This window comes from Girardinichthys multiradiatus, chromosome 9 (genome assembly GCF_021462225.1).
Source record: "Girardinichthys multiradiatus isolate DD_20200921_A chromosome 9, DD_fGirMul_XY1, whole genome shotgun sequence".
In the NCBI taxonomy this organism is placed as follows: Eukaryota; Metazoa; Chordata; class Actinopteri; order Cyprinodontiformes; family Goodeidae; genus Girardinichthys; species Girardinichthys multiradiatus.
Window position 1 is genome coordinate 17,226,747 of NC_061802.1, and position 17,334 is coordinate 17,244,080.

At 38.3% G+C, this 17,334-nt stretch overlaps 1 protein-coding gene across 1 annotated transcript in view; it reads left to right on the forward strand.

Moving 5' to 3' along the window:
• The first annotated feature begins 1,589 nt into the window (after positions 1-1,589).
• The window catches only part of adcyap1r1b (adenylate cyclase activating polypeptide 1b (pituitary) receptor type I), a 31,738-nt gene continuing 15,993 nt past the window's right edge, over positions 1,590-17,334 (forward strand). The window contains exon 1 of the mRNA XM_047375326.1: positions 1,590-1,875. The gene's annotated coding sequence lies outside the window, so the exon portion shown is untranslated. The remainder of the gene's footprint in view (positions 1,876-17,334) is intronic.

Below are 17,334 nucleotides of genomic sequence, written 5' to 3' on the forward strand. Positions count from 1 at the left end.
CACACCTGGACAGCCAGCAATTCTGGCAATGATATCAGAATCACCTGAATCACAGTTTTTCATGTTTAAAATAGTCTGAGAAGATCAGATCAAAATAAAACCAAATACATCAGATTTTTAAACCAGTAATTTGGGCTTGCTAAAAAAGTATATCCATGTACTGTGCAATATTTTCACTTAATACTTGGTGGGGGCTCCTCCTCGCATGAATTTCTGCAACGTGGCACAGAGGTTATCAGCCTGTGGTTCTGCTGAGATGTAATGGAAGTCCAGGTTGCTTTGATAGAAACCTTTCGGTCATCTGCATTGTTGGGTCTGGTGTCTCTCATCTTCCTTTTGGCAGTACTTCATAGTTTCTTCATAGGACTTTGGTCAAGCCAGTAGTTTGGCCAGTCAAGCACAGTTGTACCAGGGGGCAGGTGTCAAGTCCTGCTAGAAAATGAAATCAGTATCTCAATCAAGTTTGTCAGCTTAGAAAAGTGTGCAATAGTTTTTTTTTTTTTTTTTGTAAACATTTGTGGTGACTTTGGACTTGATTGAACTTAGTGGATCAACACCAGCAGATGACATGGGTCAAATTAATCGCTGACAATGGAAACTTCATACTGGATATCAATTAGCTTGAAGTCTGTGCGTCTCCACTCTTCCTCCAGACACTGGGACCTAAATTACCAAATGAAATGTAAACTTTACTTTGATCTGAAAAGAGGACTGAGCAACAGTCCTTTCCTGTTTCTCCTTATCCCAGGTAAGCTTCAAGCAATGCCTTGGATCTCCCCCAAACTTGAATGGGATTTGCTTTGCAGTCTTCATGAGGCTCCAGTTATCCCTGTTGCCTCAGCACCTTTTTACCACACTATTTTCTTCCACTTAACTTCTATTAAAATGCATGGACACAGCTCTCTGTGAACAGCAGGTCTCTTTAAAAATGACCTTTAGTTGAAAATGGCGGGTGCAGGAACCGCTACTGGACAACTGCCATAATAATTCTGGATTAAAACTAATTTTTAATTCAATTTTAGGTAATTCAAATTTTCAGAGAACTAAACTGAAACTGAATTGAAATTTAGAATCTTTAAAACCGAATGTTTGACATTGATCCATCTGTCTGTAAAGAATAGTTATAATGTACAAGTTTCATTCTGAATGAAATTACTGACATAAATTAACTTTTTTATTATATTTCAGTTTTTTGAGATGCGCCTGGCCGTGTTGCCTAGGCATCAGAAATGCAGCAGACCTTTAACAGAGCTGCAGACTTTCTGTTTTTCCTTCAGGGCGTCAATAAAACGATTATTATGATCGTCCATGGTCCTGACGTCTTTTGTTTGGACCTGAAGATCCTTCGTGATCTCCCCAGCACCACACGCACATAAACTGTCCATTTGCTCCACATAATCTCACCCTTTCGGTGTTCTTATGTTGAATCTTGTGAAAATAGATCATTGAACCCGCTCCTTTTGAGTCATACATTTATGTCTTTGTATTGTTCTCCTTTACGCGCATGTTAGAGAGTGTCTGTGTCTGTGTGTGGATGAAGTGAAGGAGAGAGGGAGGCTGTGAGAAGGAGACGAGGGGGGCTTAGTTGAAATGCGCAGCGCATTCTTGCGTGGAGGGCGAAGCGATCAGCGGATCAGAGGCATCGCTTGAAATAATCACTGAGACAGAAGATCTGCTTCTGCTCTTTTAAATCTGCGCTTCAAAAACAAACCAAAGAATATTGTCTTATTGTTATTCAGCCAGCAACCAATATATCTTATTTTCCTTAAGTTGTGTCGCCTGGATTCACCGAGGAATCTTGTTCAGTCACAGTACGGAGAGGGTGGATTCGTCTCCAGCGCACAGGAGTTGCACTAGGAGCATGTGGAGAAAATGGTGAGCTACATCCGAAAATGATGAATTAGAACTGCATCGTATAGAGCTGAACACAGAAGTATTGCGGGATAGGAAGTGGTGTATGTAAGGGATTGATGGAAATAAGTCTGCAGGGATCTTGCGGCATGTGTCGGCTCATCCAAGTAAGGAGGTTTCCCATCAGTGGCTGGATAGTGAGCCCAGTTTACAGGCTAAGGTCTGTACATGGGATGATAAAGGGTAGCAGGATTTGGAATTAGGGCTGCAAGCGGTTTCTGCATCTAAGATTTTGTGTATTATTTAAAAATTGTCTGCAAAATACTCCACACTCCTTTCTATGCATTCATTATTACAGATTATATACAACATCCTTGCAGGAATTCACTTATAAAATGTATATTTACACTTTTGAATAACTGGTTTCGTTCAAGGTATGCAATGCAGGCCTTTTTATACAGAAGCTGTGTTTGACCTTGCAATGCATCCTGCTTTCACTGAATCCCAGTTGCACTCTTTTTCTGTTTTCTATGGATAATACAGGCAGGTATAAATGAAATATCCTCCCTTTCAGCTTTTTCCTTATGTCTGCTTTCTTGCAGCACCTCAACACCTCTGTTTAGTTTAAAAAGAGAAAGAGTGTGGGTGTATTCCAGTTTGTTTGTAATACCACACATCTGTCTGGTTTGATTACACAGTTCAAAAAATTAAACATTGCTGAGCTATTTGTTTACATTACTGAGTGCTCAGCTGCAGCCTCATTCATAAAGTGTGATGAATGAGCTCCCGTTCACTCTGCATCCTTGTGCCAAACAGGTGCTACAAGTTTACTTATTTCCAAAAGATAAATCCAAAACACAAAAAAACATGTAAAATATATGACTTGTTTACACCAAAAGACAACACAGACTTTGCAGTTCCTCTTATATGCTGTTGACATTTGGTTCCTGAATCCACAGAATCCTGTTTTACAATTGCACAAATTATGGCAGACAATACATCCAAATGCATCATTTGAACATTGACGTTAAAACCTTTGGAGAATAAGGACACAGCTTAGAATGAAAAAGGTTGTCTTTCCCTCCCTCGTAGATCTCACTGTTGCTGACATTTAAATGATCCAATTAGCCTTGCGTTAGCCGACCTGAACAGCAGAAGAGAGACAGAAAATGAAGGAGTGGAAGACATAAGGGCGTAGGCCCCATTATATTGCCTGATCAGTATGTGCACAAACCGAGTGTCTCTGATGATCAAGAAGATGTGGATGCTGATGCAAAGAGCTGCAAGACATAATGCTGAGCCTCTTTAAAGGATAATGCTGTCTCTAGTTTGACAGAATAACTTTAAAGCTGCAAGACTGAAAACAAATAGGGAACTTCTTAATCTTCTTTGAATACATTTTGCCAGAAATTAATAATAATAATGTTAAAGTCAGTCAGTCAGTCATTTTCTACCGCTTATTCCATAGTGGGTCGCAGGGAAGCTGGTGCCTATCTCCAGCAGTCTATGGGCGAGAGGCAGGGTACACCCTGGACAAGTAATGTTAAAGTTAGAAACAAAAACACAAAAGTCTCATTGTACATATGCTTGGGACTTGAGCACTTGCAGCTGCAAATAATCTGTCTTGTTAACCTGTAGGAGGATTGCTTTAATCTGAACTATTCCACTGTAGGTCTGGGTGTATGTTTTGGGCCGTTGTTTCGTTGAAAGGTAAACCTTAGCCCTAACCTCAAGTCTTCTGCATCCTGACACAGGGTTTTTAACAACAGCTTTCATATTTTCACTCTTCTAAAAGCAGGACTAATAGTTGTCCTGTTGACAGATTCTCCCACCTGAGTTGCGGATCTTTGTAGCTTGGATCTCCATGGATCTCATTATCTTCTTACCTGAACTTTAAGCTTAGGTGGACAGCCATGACTATGTAGGTTTGTGGTGTTGCCTTTAGTGGTGCTCTGTGTAATCTTTAAAGCTTGGGACATTGTTTTATGACCTTTTTCCCTGATCTGTATGCAGTGTTCTTTGATCTTTATGATGCTGGTTCTTCACTAATGTTCTCTAATTGACAAAGAGGAAAACTATACACAGTTAAACCCTGTTTACTCATCAGGTGACTTCTGAAAGCAATTTGTTGTACTTGCTTTTATTTAGGGGTATTAGACAGGGGTGAAAGTGAGCCGGTATGGTCCGGTACTGCGTACCACTAAAAGATTCTGCGCCGGTACGCAGTACCGGGAAGAGGGAGGAACTGCTGTCTGCTACGAAGCCGTCATCCAGAACCAGTTTCTGAACTGTTCTGCTATGCTGGAGCCTCAATGCTCTTGCTTTCCTTCTCTCCCCTCGGAGCTCGAGGCTTTTGTGAACGGCCAGCTTTTAAAACGAGCACCGCTACATTTAATGTCTGTCTGCTCGCTGCTAAATACCCCAGTTAAAAGCAAAGGGAGAGTAACTAGTTGTGTTTCATGTTATTTTGTTGAACTACAACAACACAGTACAACTCGAAAACACCGCTTATGACCAGATTTCACATACACTACAAGAGAGCGCATGCGCGCTTACCCCCAATACACAACGGTTGCCAAGGAGATTGGTGCGTTCGATTTAAGAGCCTGGGAAATTTTACATAGGGGGTGCACAGACATACAAAAATGCCCCTTGCATTGGGACAGGACGAACAATAAATCACTTACCATCTACAGACTTTTAAATAAAAACCGCGAAAACAACCGGACTTTCATATTTTTAATTTAAATGAAATCAAAACTTGACCACAGTGCAGAGAACAATAACTTCTTTGCTCAAAGAAGTGCACTGCACATGCTGCAACTGTTCTGTTCTTTAGCATTAACTTGCATTTTTGTTTCTCTTAAGCAACAATTTGCCTTGGGGTTGGATTGAATATTTCAGCCTCCTTTTATGAAAAAAGTTATTAAACAAAGTTTAACCCTGGATGCCCATTGAAAACTCTTTTTGGCAGTTTCAGTTGGCTAATCCTTGTCTTTAATTAGCCCAAAAACTAAGTTGAAACTGAAAAAATTGTTTCCAGATTTAGTCTAAACAAGTCAGGCTTGATTAGCCCATTAGATCAACCCTAAAAACACTTTTAAGCACATTTAACATCTTTATGTTTGTATAGAATTAGCTTTCACTTTTTAGCCACATTTTTAAATGGATGGCAACAATGTGTTGAAGATGACAACCCTCCTAGCAATATCAGTGTCTTCAAGACTGCAATCACAAAGCACTGCTTAGACACAATATTTGGTAGGGCATCATATTTTTAGTTTGAGGCATTCATGCTCACAATATAAAGTGTATTTGGAATGTTGGATTGTTTCTAATTGCCACTAATGCCTGAGCCTGTGTATGTTTAATGGGTGAAATGCTAATCTTTAGAGGGTGGTGGACACTTTGTGTATTTAAATCCTCCAGTTTTACAATTGCACCTTTCCATGTAGTCAGTCACTCTCTCTGCACCACTCGCCATTATAAAGCCATTTTAGTTTAACCTGCTTGACCCAGTTGCTGTTAATAAGAAGAGATGTGTTATTTGAACACAAGCTTTCCTGAACAATGCTAAGCTTAATCTGGTACACATTTAAATCTCTTCTCCACTGAGTGGCTTCAAAACAGAAGTCAGAACATGAAAAAAACTTGAATAAAAGTGTGCCTTCAACCTTGTCAAGGTGTTCTGTCAATAGTAGCATGACATTGACCAATTATTCCAAAGAGAACTGAGTAATAACGATAACTGTGGACATAAATAAGTAGAAATTATATATACTCCTACTACTTATGTACTTCTTTTGGATCCTACAGTTTTGTTTTTTTGAAAAATGGAGCCAGTCACAATCTGGGACATCGTGTCAGTTTATGGGACAAGAGATAAAAAGTCCTTGCAGCCCAAAGAAAGAGGACACTTGGTCATTCACCATGAGGGTGTTCTGAATAAAAAAAGAACAATACTCACTTAAATCTAATATCTCTTATATCTCACAGTACAATGCAAAGACGTTTAAGGAAGTACGTGCTTAGTGTTCGAAAAGGGGCCTTAGAGAACAAAATGATTTACTCCATGCACTGCTAAAACACAACAACCCCTGCAGAGGTGTTGTTAGGATGCTGAAACATTGGGAACTTAGTCCAACCCAGAAATACTTACCGTTTGTTATAAAGCAGCAGCCTTGTTACTTGTCATTTAATTCTAAAATGATCAAGTAAATATTGCATCGGTTCTTAACCCTAAAGCTGTGTTTGTGAAAATTTGTGATGAATGAGAATTAAACAAAAATGTGTTACTTGGTTGTTATTTTTAATTGTTTGCAGCTGAAGAAAACAAAAACACAAAAAACAGACTTTGTGAAAGATGAAAATGTATTTTGAAAAAATTGATGATCACATTTGGTTAGATTTGTCTTAAAATATGTTTTTCTGCTAATTTTGTCAAAAAACAGCTTCTCTCTGTATTAATATGATCCCCTCATCCCCCTAAGTTCCTGTTAAGGCCTTATTGTTTCACCAAAGTGTGAAACTCCTCAGTCTCCATATTATTCATATATATTCTTTCTTAAATAATTAAAAGGATCCAAATATATAGAAAGTAATCAAATTGTATTAATTTTTCCCAATTCTTAGTCTTTAAATTAGATGTCAAGGTTACTTTTATATATGTTGAAAATTCACCAGACCTTTGAACACACATAAGCAGCTAAATTTGTTATTTCTGATGATTATTGATGATTATGATTATACATTTCCTTGGAAAGATTTTAAATCACACCTATTATTGTCATAATTTATTTTGTCAGTGAATTAGGCTTTACTGAAATCATTTTATAGGTGAAAGTCTCAAAGTTGTTTTCTTTTGATTTTTAAATGTGTTTTTCACTCAATCATTTGTTTTTATTTTGTTGTTTATTTTCCTCATTTAATCAGCACCCTAACTGTGTCCTAGGCACAAAATGCATAATGTAGATGACCAACTGAAGATCTTAGGACCTGTGCGTGATTTTTGCGTATTTTTGTATTGGACCCAAATGAGTTGGACCAGAAATATGGTAGAGCACTGGAGAAAAAAAATACCGAAAAGCCAGCCGATGTTCAAAGAAAGTAGCCAGTGAAATTGATCTCTGCTTTGAGAAACTTTGCAAGAGATTCATATTAAAAGACAAACTTATCAGAAGAGGAGAAATAGTTAAGAGTGTTTCAGTCTCTACACATTACATTTTAAAATTTAGTTTTTCTATTTTATGTTATTACAATGTTTAATGTGCTCTTTATTGTTTTACTCATATGCTCTAATATAAGACATTTTTATTGTTTTCATAAACAATGACAAAATGTTTTAGAGCCCTTTAATGAGATGAGCTGGATAAAAACCTCCAACCTGATTCAGTGGTGGAAGCAGATCCGCTCAGCTGTTACCTCAGCAATAGGAGGAAACTTTTTCTACATCAGTCACAGCCACGTCTCTGACTTTAATGATTAAACCCAACTACATTATACCACTGAGACAACTTACTATTAGACTGTCCCCTGACTGTGTGTTGTTGAGGTGCTCGGGTTTTTGACAGAGCAGTCGTATCACGTTTTGAGGAGAGAAAACCAAATGTATGAAATGCAGAAACAATGAAAACAAATTAGCTTGTTTTCTTAATAAAGATGTGGAATTGAAATGGAATGTCGGCCTTCATCTTGAGCAATACAGTAAACATCCTGGGTGTCAGTCTCTAATGCCCAGGACTAATGAGAGCTTTGAACCTAAAACACCATAAAAAATATAGTTTACAGTAAACTGCGTCATACTTTGCCTCTTTTTCTTATACAATAAAAACAGAAAAGCTAAGACTTAATTTTGAAAATTTTATTTTGGTTGTTGCACAATGTTTTCCTCTGTCCCCTGACTTTGCACTGTGTGTTCAGTGCCTTCTTGCTGTCCTTGTTTGTCCTTATTCAAACCTTCACCTCCTGCCCTCTTCGTTGTCTAACATGATACAGTCTTCCATTGTAATAACTACTAATTAACAACTCACCAACAATGCTGAACAAAATAATGAAGCTAAAATTATATAAAATAATATTAAACTTGATCTGGCTCAATGTGGCTTGTCTGCAGCCACATTGAGCTCTAAATATTTTAGCTAAGCATTATTCTACCAGTGTGCAGACCAGGTGCAAAGATAAAAAGTGAAAGGTTTTGATAATGAAAATTAAAATGCTACAATATATAGCACAATGAGAAGAGGACATGAAACCAGGGTGACACTAATGGAAGAATCCAGCAATGAACAATGAAATCCAGGAGCTTATATGCTGAGGCAGGTGTGGGGAATGTCATACAAACCAGGTGAGCTAATCAGAGGTGATGTGGAACAGCAATGCTAGAATAGGAGAAGGTGAACTGAGAGAGAGAGATTCATTAACACAAATGAACTGAACTAAGACACACAAGGAATATCTACAAATCAAAAAGAGAAAAACCCAGAAGTTAACAAGAGAACAAATGAAAATGGATAGACGACAAGAAAATAAGAAAGGGAAAAACTAAACACAAAGGAATGGCCCTGTATGGTAAGACCCTAACAGCAACAATGAACGCAGAGAAATTAACTGAATATAGCAACCCATAAACAATAAAAAAAACCTAAAAAAATGATCAAAACACAAATGAAAACCAAAACCCAAACACCCATGGATTATGACAACCACAACACTAATTGAATAAAGGTTTGCATTCTTGCAATTTGCATGAAAGAAAAGTTTAATTGTGTTTAATCAAATATGGTTAGAGCACCTGCATCATGAGCTGTGCTTGGAAGGTTACTTTGGACATGTACATACTTACATACTTACACTTCAAGTGATTTCATTTAAAATGTAGCACTGTAAGTATTTTTATTTGTCATAGTATAAATGTTGACAGAATGCTCTCAACTCTTAAGTACTTGTTTCCACAGAGAACAATTCAGTTGATCATATGACTGCAACTCGATGCATTTAGGCATCTAGACAAGGTGAAGATGTTTTGCTGAAGCATAAACAAAGCGTGGAAGAAAGGAGATTTATGTGTCATAGAACATGACTTGGTTGTTGGGGCCAGACAGGCTGGTCTGAGTATTTCAGAAACTGTTGATCTGCTGGAGTTTTTTACGCACAACCTTCTCTCTGGTTTACATAAGAAACTTTCTTTTTCATTTAATCTTTTTTTTGCAGCTTAGATTCATCAACAATCTCATTTTCAAGAGGGACCTGTTCACACAAACAACAGAAAAAGATTTTAAATGGCCTGAAACTATAATGGATAAAGATACACCATAACAATATGGATGGAGGATGCATTAGAGGAGGCTGCATTAGAGGAGAGTAGGCAGATTGGTTCGAGGAAAAAGAAAGACAATAGTAGATCACCATCATGGGTGTACAGCCAGCAAATCTGTGGCAATTTTGTGATGCTATCACATCAGTGTGGTCCAAAATCTCTGAGAAATGTTTCTGATGCCTTGTTGAATCTAACAAAGAATTAAGGCCCTTCTGAAGACAAAAGGGAGTTGAAGGTGGTACTAGCAAGTTGTGACTAATAAAGTGAGGCCAGTGTTTTTGTGCCTATTTCTGATTTCTGTAGAAATGGAACTTCCAACCCTGGGACGCATTCATATTTGCATTTGCCACTAAAAACTTGTTTTTCTAGAAGCAGGTTACTGTGAGTGTCAGACAGGAATTGCTGCAACTGGACAGAGAGTCAGTGAAAGCATCAGAATACAGTTTTTCCATTGTGGACATAGATAGCCGAGGAGGACAATGTTACATGGTGATGCCTTTGCTTAAGATCTCATGCTGGATAGATACTCTGTGCGAGAAATGTGCTGCTAAGATTGTTTGTTTGTTTGTTTTGCATTTACAGCTGAAATTACATCAGTTATGCTTAGGGATAGGTAGCGGATCAGGTACTTTTATTGGTACTGACCGAATTCCGTCGGTACTACAGAGTACCGATTCACAAAAAATCAAATGGTACCATGTTTCGGTACCTAAACGCATCATTGTGACACTGAGGGAGTGGAAGAGTGGAAGATTTTCCATGCCGGACATGAACACAGCATTGTACGTCAGTAGCTGCTGGTACTCTCAACAAAGCATGGCTAATAGAAAGCGCTCGAAAATATGGCTTCACTTTTCAAAATTCAATGCAGATTATGCTCGCTGCAATATTTGTGACGCGAAGTGCAAGGCCAGCAGCAGGAATGCTTCTAATCTGAGGAAGCACCTGGTTAAGCACAAGATTTTTCTCAAGACTGAAGAGTGCACAATTTTCGTCAGCCTTAGATCTACAGCTACAACTCCTGTATTCGGCACCGTTAGCACGCCTGTATCTGTTAGCAACTTGTCGTCTGCAGCCAGCAACATGGCTGCTTTGTCAGTTAAGGGTTTTCATATTGAAGAAATGTTTGAAACAACAGAGATGTTACAATAAAAACAGTTGGATGTTGTTTTGATGTATTCATTAAAGTTTATATTTTGAGAAAAAAATATGTTAAATTGAACATTTTTGAAATTTTATTATTAAACTGTTTAGCATTTATTACCACATAAACACACACAAAAGTACCGAAAACTGGTACCGTTGAGTAACGGTATCATACTGTATCAGTTCAAATATGAAAGGTACCCATCCCAAGTTATGCTTCACAGTAACACAGTTGTTGGCACTGTTGCCTTGCAGTAGGAAGGCCCTGTGTTTGAATCCCAGCCCTGGGGTCTTTCTCTGTGAAGTTTGCAAGTTCTCCCTATGCATGTGAGGTTCCTCTCCTGATACTCTGGCTTCCTCCCATAATTCCAAAATAGTACTGTTAGGTTAATTGGTCCCTCTAAATTGCCTTATAGAGTGAATGTGTGTGCATGGTTGTTTGTCCTGTGTATCTCAGGGTTTCCCTGTGATGTACTGGCAACCTGTCCAAGGTGTGCCCCACCTCCCGCCCAGTGACTGCTGTAGATAGGCACCAGCCCCACCGAAACCCTGCAAGGATAAGTACATATAGACGATGGCTGAATAGATGACTTCCATTTTGGGAAAGAAAGAAATTCTGTCACAATCTGAATTGATATTTTAAGAAGCACGTTTTTGGATCCACCCATCTACTGTCAAGAAGAAAACCGTGAGCGAGCGAACAGGTCAAAGTTTCTTGAGCGAGCAGAAGAACAAGCCCGTGCAAGGAGAAAAATTCTGCTTGCACACACGCAGTCGTTTGTGCATGCTCAGATTGCCCTTGCGCATATCTCATTTATGCTCACGAGATTTTGATATTCCACCATATCTCTGCTTCGTATCTCTACTCATGTGTTGTTTTCCTCCTCAACTTTCTGCATGGTCTGCACGGTGAGGGGACAAAGAGGCAGTTTTCTGGGCTTCCTGCAAAACTCCGAACCAAAATATGAAATTTTACAGAAAGCCTAACCTGCAGTATTGTTACGGTAACTCAAAGTGCACTTGTCCAAATGTGTAGCAGACGACACATGAACCATGACAAATCACAGAGGTAATTGTGACTGAAAATATGTTAAATCAAATGGTTTTATGTGGTTTCAATCTTTACTTATGTAAAAACAATTATTTAATTGCTGTTCTGCTGTGGTGGGACACTGCCAGTTTAATGGTTGCTTGTTTTCATGTCTCTCAGGATGCTGTGATATTATTTTAAGGATGCCTTGTTTTTTAAGTGTCTTCTCCTCAGACTTGTGACGGCTCATTTCCCAAATGAATTGTGGGAAAGATGGAACCTAATGGGAGCAAGAAACCAGGCCAGTTTTCATGTTCCTCCTTTGTCCATCCCTCTCTGTCCACAAATTAACGAAGACCAAGTCATGTCTCGGTGTATTAATTTCTTCCATAATTCCTTGGTCTAAATTTAGAACCGAGGACTTGAGTGACTTGCAGAGATATTTTGAGGGAATTAAACGGTCTGACGCTGGATTAACACATTAGATGATGAATCTTTAAGCAGAGAGTCAATTTAATTTTTTCAATGACAGATAAAGATAAGAATTTCAGGGGATGAAGTAGGGATGGCTTTCAAATCCCAGCAAAACAATGTCCCGAAGGGGAAAACTGCTCCTACTTAAAACAAAAGTGGGTTACAGTGCCTTTTCTTTTCCATCTTCCTTTTCTGTCCAACTCCGTGAGTTTTCAAAGCGATTCTACAGACAGCGCTGCAGCAATACAGGTAATTGATCATCACTGTGTTTCCTGTTTATTCCTGATGGAAATAACTCCTTTCCCTGAGGGGATCTATCTCAGCTTAGACAAACATCCAATCACATTCTCAAACTTTTTCCTCCTCCTCATTGGTGCTTCTTTTCTCACACGAGTGGCACCCAGTGTGAAATATGAGCCTGGTTTTAATCTGGAGGACGGGTATAAGTTTGTGTGTTGTTTTAATCAAGTACTTTTTAAACAGAGTTTCAAACATTGCACTCACCCAAGCTGACTGAGCTGAACATGAAAGCTGCTGAGACTCATTAAACCGCTGATTACAGCTTGGAGAGGACAGTCGTGAGCAGCTGCTGAGCTCATAGTCACGGACGAAAAACATACCCACACATTCGGATTTCCATTTTTAACCAACATTAAACATTATGTGTGTTTTGTTGAGTTGCTTACACAGCTGTTTTTAACATGGTGTCTGTTAGAGTCTCAGTGAATGTTCAGATTAGCCTTGGATGAAAATATGTTAATTTGTATCTTGTAGTAGAGGAACAAGTGTCATGATTGGTGGGTGTGTTTGGTTTCTTCTTATTATTATTATTATTATTATTATCATGCTTCTGTTATTCTCCTGGTCATGCTTTAGTTTTTGTCTTCTAGTTCATGTTTTGTCAAATTAGGTTTTTTGGACCTGGTTATGCTTTAGTTTCATGGTTTACTACTTGTGTTTAAGTTTGTATTCAAGAGTCTCTGTTTTGCTCCAGCCACGTTTTGTTCTCTCCTGTCTGTTTTCAATCATCTTCATTTGGTTCACTTACACCTAGCATTCAGTCTCCTCGTTTCACCTGGTTCTTGCTCCATATATACACAACTGTTCTGTTCATTCCTCGAGGAAACATTTTAGATCACCATCTCTGCTCATGTCTTGTCTTGTTGATCATGCCAAGCCTGTCTTGCCAGCCTGCCCATGTCTGTTTTTGCCATCACCTTCGGTAGTAAGTTTTGTTAATTAAATTATTTTACTTACCGTCATGCTGCCTGCTTGTCTGCATTCTGGGGTCCTCCGCTACACAAACCCTGGCAACAAACCATATTACTTTACAAAACACCTCTATAAATTCTGATAAAAAAAAAAAAACTTCATTGGTAGTAGAATAAAAAGAAAATCAAAGTGGGAACTAGAGGAAACCAGATACATTTGTTAAAAATGTTCACAAATAACTCACTCTCAGGTCTATTTAGCACCATCCTTACAATAACATCAAGCCAGACTGGGTTCCTTGTCCTTACCAAAGTAAAGCATTCCCCCAGGATGATGCAGCCACCACCATGTTTTACCTTGGAGATGGTGTGTTCAGGGTGAAGTCCACAGTTTAAGTTTTCCACAACATATAGGGATTTGCATGTAGGCCAGTTTAGTTTTTGTCTGACCAGAGACTCTTCTTCTACATGTTTGCTGTTTCCTCATAGGTTGTGGTTTCTGGTAAACCTTTAACAGGACTTGTTGCTTTCTTTTAACAATTGATCTCACACTCAGTTGTCATTATTTTGGAATATAACATATAACCAAGAATTTGGATCTCAGTCTTTCAGTTTAAATTGGCAATCTTCCCATAAAACTTGACACATGAAAATAGCCTAAGCCAAAATTGATTAGTCAACAATTAATTGACTGCATATAGATAAAATCATTCTCAATACTTAATGTTCTACAAATAAAATGGATAAGGTTTTCCGTATATTAATTATTGAAGAGTTGAAGTGGGACAAAGATGCAGCGGGAAACCCAGGAACTGTATTTCTAAGAAATTTGCAAAGAAGCAACTAAAATGCAGGATTTTATATTCTGGGAGAAGATAACAACTAATGATGGGCAGGTGTAATAAATATAATCAATGAGATCCAGTATGAGGAGAAACAACGCAATAAAGCAAAACATGAAACAATAATCCTATCTGAAATTAAAAGGAAATCACATACTTTGACACAGGAAACAAATACTACCTATTGTGTTTTGGAGTTTGGTTATTTTGTATTATATTGACACTAATTTGATGCCCCCATGGTTAAACGATAACTTAAAACATTTTAACTTATTTAGGGAAAATGTTCTGATTGTTATTCTCAGTGGTGATTGAATTCAATTCAATTCAGTTTTATTTATATAGCGCCAATTCACAACACATGTTGTCTCAAGGCACTTCACAAAAGTCAGGTACATACATTCCAATTAATCCTAATCATTGAACAGGGCAGTAAGATTCAGTTATTTATTCAAATAGGATAAAAAATGTTTCTAAGGGAACACAGTAGATTGCATCAAGTCAGAGATTGTAGCAGTCACTCCTCCTGGATGAGCATGTAGAGACAGTGGACAGTCACTGGCGTTGACTTTGCAGCAATCCCTCATACTGAGCATGCATGTAGCGACAGCGGAGAGGAAAAACTCCCTTTTAACAGGAAGAAACCTCCAGCAGAACCAGGCTCAGTGTGAGCGGCCATCTGCCACAACCGACTGGGGGTTTGAGAGAACAGAGCAGAGACACACAAAGAATACAGAAGAATTGATCTAGGAGTATTTTCTATGGGAAGGAAAAGTAAATGTTAATGGATGTAGCTCCTTTAGTCATTTCATCTAGAAAGAAAGAACAGATAAACTTTGAGCCAGTTTTCAAGGTTATGGTCTGAAAGAGAGCACATAGAATTAGTTACAGTAAAAGCTCAGTCAATCGCCATGTCTAGGAGAGAAAAAGGGTTAAACACTAAAAGACAGGGTCATGTGGATCATCTGTAGAGGGTGAGCATTAAGTTATTGCCAGCAGAAGCTCGGACGATTCCCCTCTCCAGAAAGGTGTCACAGGTAGACACAGAGTCAGGCCAGATGTAGCTTCTAGGACGAGAAAAGAGAGAGAACATAAGGTTAAAAGCTGAAATGACAGCAAATAATGCAGAATTGGAGAGTAGTGTGAGAATGTAGTGAAGAGGGTGAAAGTGGTTATTATGTCCTCCAGCAGCCTAAGCCTATAGCAGCATAATTACAGAGATACTTTCAGTTTATTTATTTATATAGCACTTATTTACAACAATGTCGTCTCAAGGCACTCCACAAAGGGTCCGGAACGGCGCGGGGCCACCGGGGAGGCCAGATCAAACTATTGAGTGCCAGAGCCCGCTACCCCAGAATGGGCCACGGATTTTAAGCCTAGCCTTAAAAGGAAACAGGGTGTCTGCTTCACGGACTAAAGCTGGGAGCTGGTTCCACAGGAGAGGAACCTGATAACTAAGGGATTTGCCTCCCATTCTACTTCTAGAGACTCTAGGAACCACCAGTTAACCTGCAGTCTGAGAACGAAGTGCTCTGTTAGGAACATATGGAACAATCAGATCTCTGATGTATGATGGAGCTACATCATTAAGGGCTTTATATGTGAGGAGGAGAAGTTTAAATTCTATTCTGGATTTAACAGGGAGCCAATGAAGGGAAGCTAAAGTAGGGGAAATATGATCTCTCTTTTTAATTTTCATCAGAACTCTTGCTGCAGCATTTTGAATCAGATGAAGGCTTTTAACTGCATTTTATCGACATCCTGATAGTAAAGAATTACAATAGTCCAGCCGTCACTGAGATAGATTATTTTTATTCTTATTATTATTGCTGTCTAAATTTTTCCTTTGAGGATTAAGTTATTTGTCTTTTAGTGGTTTGTAACAAGATTTGGTTTGCTCCAGAAATGATCTCTCACTATAAGAGCTTTTCTTTGGAAAAGCATCCAGACTCCGAGTGTTTCCAATGCTACAGGCCAATGTATGTTCTGTTTCTCAGTAAGTTTATATCCGGTGTAATTTAGTTGTTTTGTTTTGTGACCAACCCAAGCAATTTATGTGTAGGTTTTTTCCCCAGATTTTTTAATGTCATTTTTCAGTGATGGTCAAATATTTATTATTGCTCCCATAAAAGGAAACTATGTTTCCTTTTATGGGAGTCTATTTCCAGTTCAGCATAAGAAGAAGCAGGAGGAGGCTCCAGGTCCATGTGCTCAACTTCAGATCCAAACTCAGCAGCTCTCCCAGTCGTTGCCGTTGACAACGCTTGCTGCTGGCAGAGCTTGGTGGAGTAGGAATGCCAAGCTGCCAAGATCTCCCTGCGGGACAAGGCCCGAGTGCCTGGTCCTGCTACTTGGCTTTGTTCAGCAGAACCCCGATGGCCTGAATTGTCATGCTGCATGCTCTCGAGCCTATTAAACACATTCACATGCTTGTGGTTGGACCATTTTCATCAGAAAGCATCTATTACACAGAAAAACAGAGTACAGTTTACATAATAGCTGTATTGTATTGGTTAACATCATGTATTTTTTATACATATTTTTGATATACAAAATCAAAGCTTTAGTCATTTGGTAACAAAACATATTAAACTTTACACCAGTCTAATCAAGATCTTACATTAAGTGAGCTGTCATGTTTTGTAAGAAGACTTTTAATACAAAGAGACAGTTGGTGAAACCATAAATGTTTTACCAGTTAATTTAATTGATGTTACAGTTTCACTGGAGCACAATCACTTATCAGCCACTGATGATACACTGAAGTGTGGCATTAAAAAATGTAGAATAACTAACAATAAAAAGATTTTAATTTACTAATTTATTTTTAATACAGTCGTGGGATTAATGAAAAGTATGTTTAATACCTGCTTAAAGGTTGTTATTTTTAAAACGTACTTTAAATCTGACAAATAAGTGTAACTGGAAACCTATTTTAATTTATTAAATATGACTGTATATGCAAGCTGTGTAGTGGTTGCATAAACCATAGTGAATGAAAGTAGCTAAAGTCTCACTTTCCCAAATGTAGTCAGTCTGTGTTTATCAAACTCTTCTACTGAACGTAGCTGACAAAAAATTATTCTGAAGACTCCATCTGCCTGTTTTCAGTACGTGAAAAATCTGCTTATCAAATATTACCCGCTTCTTCTGTATAGCTGGGTTGATCGGAAAAGTAGGGATGCTCACTCCAGCATTAACTGTGTTGACAATGTGAAGTTTCACATCCATTTGGTTTCTGTTAGAACAATATTTTAAGTGCAGCAATTATAGATTTTGTAAAATTTGTATTTTCTTATTTTTATTGATTGAATATAATATATTACACCAACAAGATAACAGCAAATAACTTTATAAGCCAAGCACAGGTTCGGGACAGTTTATTATATATAAAAGCTATTAGCCTGACCAATTTACGACTTTGCTATGAGAAATACAGTATATGTTTGCTGCTTGGTGAGT